Here is a 4387-nt window from a genome sequence, read left to right as displayed (position 1 = left end):
AGCACGCAGCAAAGCACTATGGTTGTAGATTACTATCTCATATCTTCCTTTTATTCCTCCAGGCACCTAAGGAAACAAGTCTCTTCCATTGATACCTCTGCATCATATTCTATCTCCTCAGCGATAATAACAAATAGTTATGCTTCCTGGGGAGCAAATCAAAAGCAAAAAAATTTGAACAAGTTTGAGTCTGTTGTAACAAATATTTCAGAGAGCCAAAATGAGTTCTTAAGTGCTTTATTGTGGCAGATGTATTCCTATATTTTGGGAAAAGTGATCACCATCAAATATACATTCACAAATTTGCAGTATCTTCCTTGTTAGAGACCGGATGCTTGAGAAGGCAAAATTTTAGAGTGAAGATCTTGAAGGAGGCGTATTCCAGAAGAAAATACTTGATGGTCTTCTTAGAAACGTTAGACAGGAGAAAAATATAACCTGTATAATATTAAATTACAATACTGAAGCAGATGGAAATAAAAGTGGTGAACAATTATGTTTTTAAATTTCCAGCACTGAACATAAGGCTTGTTATACAGTAGTTTCCTGATACCTTGTGCATGGGCTAAACTGTTGAAAGATTTAAGAAAAAAAAAAAAAAGGAGACTCAGGGATGAATTTAGATTTTTAAGACTCTAAGCTTTGAAAAGATGATAAGCCTCCCTATGTAATTCAAAATAATATAAAAGCAATTCTGAACTGTAAAACAAGAGTAAGAAAATCCAATAACATTGAGATTTCTCCCATGGTACTTTTTAATAAGGTCATGAAATAAAATCTTTCAAAATATTTTTCTAATTTTTTGGTGCCTCTGCTTTGCTGGCATTTCAGCCATGTGCCTGGTTTCCTATGGGGTAATCTAGCCCAGAGGTGGCCGCTAGCTTTTCACTTAAACTCATTTGCTCCTTTATTCCACTGACTTTTATTGAAGGTCAGTAATTTAAGAGTCTGGGAATTTGTAGAAGTCAAGTTCGTCCTCTGGAAGGGCTCAGAATCTAGTGGAGAGACGAAGGTCCATGTATAGTAATGTGCGATTGCAAAGTTCTGAGCATGGGACAATGAAACGGAAGTAAACTCGGGAGATGGAGGCTCTTCCAGGGGTGACACCTGAGAAGCATCTGGACCACCAACCCATGTGCAGAGAGAAGGGGGCATTCTTGGTACATGACATGGAATTGGCTTTTCCAAAGAAAAGGGGTACGTGAACAAAAGCAGGGGAACTGCAGTCGGTTCCAACTTCAGAGGCAAAGGATCTGAGACCCACTTTGACTTGTTCCCACCTCCTTATTCCTTTGTTCTCAGGTTTGCCCTTTTATAATCTCTCTTATATTCTGCAATTTTTCAGGACCACAGATGTCCTAGAGCTGTTGGACTTACTTAGATTGCATTCTGAATATTTGGATCGCCCCTGTTAGGACATTTATAACGGGTCATGGTTACCACCTGACAGTATTTAAGTATCTGGTAGCATTCCACATTTCCTTTTTGCCTCGGTTTGATCAATAGTCCCCTTTGTGATTAGTGTATAGTCAGGTGGAGAGATCGTTCAGTCTGTCCACATTTATTATGTCAGATTTATGTATCTGTAATTCTTCTCTTAACTTGATGTGTGGCTCCGGGTGGGGTGAGCCAGGGGAGGACAGGCACAGATTGAAGTGACGCGCTGGTGCCTCCGTGTCTGAGCACCTGAACGCATCTGGGGACTGTTACAGAGCTAATTGGCAGGTGCTGCACAGAGCAAATACAAAGATCTCCCAAAGCTTCAAGAAATACCACTTCATGGCATCCCTAGAAAGAAATAGTGACGGGTAACTGTTAATTACGACAAGTAGACTGCCCTCATGTTGGGAGTCGGCTAAATGAGGAAGGGTATGGATCCAGAGAGAGTGGAGTATGGAAGAGGTACCTGGCATGTGTAAACATCTGGAAAACTTTATTCCTTTGAGCCTAACTTGGAAGATTCTATTCCCTATGAGGGAATGTGGGCATCATCTTTCTTTATATTTACCATGAAAGATGGGTCTTTCTGTTATCTGGTATCTGGAAAAGCCCAGGTAGCTCATGAGCACTGGGAGATGGAGACAGCGTGTGCCTGTGAATCTGAGCTCTGGTGAGAGACTGCAGCCAGTGGGCAAAAGGCCACGGGGATTAGCCCCTGGCTGGTGCGGCCCTGCCCTGTGGGCGAGGGGGAGCCAATGGAGCCGAATGTAGTGATGCCCATCACAAACCTGCCAGGGATTTATGCTTTGGCTAATAATTAGGCAATGGAACTTGCCCCATGGGAAACCATACCATTAGATCAATATTTGAGAGAAACTTACCTGTAGTTTGAAACATAAATTGAAGACCTTACTAGCAGCAGGACGATCTGCCCACAGCCTAAGCCAGTCGTAACAGTGATAAAGTCACAAAAGAGAGAAAAAAAGGGATGGATACCTGGTTTAAGGAAACAGAGGCATTGGGGATGGAAACGATAGAAAAGGATTCAAGAACACCCAGAAAATAAAACAAAAAAGTACTTGGTGGTTAGAAAGGGATTAGAAAAACATCTAAAACATCTCTCTTCTGGCTTTAGTAAGTAGGTGGCTGAAAGTCAGGACCAGTAACTCAAATAAGTAGGGTTGGAAATAGAACATAAAGAAAAGAAATGATCCTGAAGTAGCTGAACCTATATTCATTCATTTAATTCATTTTGAAGGTTGGACCCTTGGCTTTAATACTGGCTTAAGAAGAGGCCTTTGCTCATCGTTATGGTCCTGCCACCCCTGACGGTTTTTTTCTCAGCCAGCACTGTGTGTTTAACATTTTGAGTTAGTTGCTAAGATTTAAAAATAAGAAGCATTTTACATAAAAATCTGGATTTCTGACTGCTGTTGAAAAATTGAAACATCTGTGTGATGGTTAATTTTGTGTGTTAACGTGACTAGGCTGAGGGATGCCCAGATAGCTGGTACAATATTATTTCTGGGTGTGTTTGTGAGGGTGCTTCCAGAAGGAGTTAGCATTTGAATCCGCAGACTAAGTAAAAACTCATCCTCACTGATGCGGCTGGGCGTCATCAGGCCTCAACAGAGCGAAGGGGTGGAGGAAGGCTGAACCTGCTCTCTCTGCTCTGAGCTGAGACACCATCCTCTCCTGTCCTTGCACGCGGGCAAATGTGGTTCCAACCCTTTGGACCTGGACTGGTTCTTACACAGCTGACCTCTGGGTCAGCCTGGGACCTTCCCCATCAGCTCCTCTGGTCTCAGGCCCTCACACCCACACTGAGGGACACCACCCGCTCCCCTGGTTCTTCACTCGCAGGCAGCAGACTGTGGCACTTCTCGGCTTGAGCCCATCCTAGTAAATCTCTTGTATATACATCTCTACATGTCTTATTGGGTCTGCTTTCCTCGAGAACCCTAGTAAGATCTGCCTAAACCAAAACTCCCTTTAGACTGAACACGTGATCTCCAGCTTGGCACACCCCCTACGGCTCCCTGTGGCCTCCGTGACAGGCCCGTTTCCTTCATTCGCGGTTCCTGTAGGAGACCTACCAGTAGCTGGTGCTGTCAGCGCCTTAGCCGGATCCCTTGGCCCGGTCAGAGGGTGCCCGCAGGCAGTGTGGGCGTCTTCCGGGGTCTCTCCGCCTGAGGCTCTTTTCTTCCCGTGGGATCGCACTCGGCAGAGACGGAGACCAGGGCGGAGCGCCAGCCCCTCCCCATCCCAACAACCACCCACCAACGAGGGACGGGAGTTGTTGAATAAAGACCACACCTTTCTTGCCACCTCAGTGGGACCATTCTGACATGTTTCCAGGTAGGTTCGCAGAGCGCCCCGGCAGGACTGAGGCCTTGGTGCCCGCTGTGGTGACCCAGCCATTAATCCACTTCGGTGGGATTCACTTTCTAGAGCCAGTCTGCACATTGTCACATGCTTCTCGGGGTCACCTCCAAAATAAATTATTATACCCAGATCCTTGCCTCAAGATCTGTTTTGGGAGAAATTCAAACTAAGCCAGGACGGGCAACGCACTTAAATTGTCATCTCTGATTTAGACCGTCTTCTGGGTCCTAACTGCTTTTCAAGTATAAGTTTCAGTCTCAGATGTTCAAACACAGAATGGCCTTAGTCGAGGCGGAGGAACACAAGTGAATTGTCTGAGGTCACAGAGCATCGCTGACTCAAGACTGAATGAGCCTGCCTCTCCTGACCCCCAGGCCACCAGCGGTCCGTCCACTACATCATGGGGTGGGAGATCGACAGCCCCCACTGGCCCAATCCAGAGACTGCCTGTTCTGGAAATGAGATTGCGGCGTAGCCACACCCGTTCGTTCAATTGTCTTCAGCTGTGTTCTCCCTTCCTCAGCAGAGCGGAGTAGCTGAGACAGAGACCATCCCGCCCACA

The 4387-nt window shown here is 45.5% G+C and overlaps 1 long non-coding RNA gene across 1 annotated transcript; it reads right to left on the bottom strand.

The window, feature by feature from the left end:
* Positions 1-221: 221 nt before the first annotated feature.
* Positions 222-4103, bottom strand: LOC145532971 (uncharacterized). Its single transcript, XR_014073733.1, has 2 exons — positions 3537-4103; positions 222-438 (listed from the first exon to the last, which is right to left on the bottom strand). It is a non-coding gene; the product is annotated as an uncharacterized LOC145532971 (long non-coding RNA).
* Between the last annotated feature and the right edge of the window lie 284 nt (positions 4104-4387).

The sequence above is a fragment of the Giraffa tippelskirchi genome, chromosome 2, assembly GCF_054371585.1.
Source record: "Giraffa tippelskirchi isolate mGirTip1 chromosome 2, T2T-mGirTip1v1.2.pri, whole genome shotgun sequence".
Taxonomy (NCBI): Eukaryota; Metazoa; Chordata; class Mammalia; order Artiodactyla; family Giraffidae; genus Giraffa; species Giraffa tippelskirchi.
This window is presented reverse-complemented; position numbering and strand designations above follow the sequence as displayed.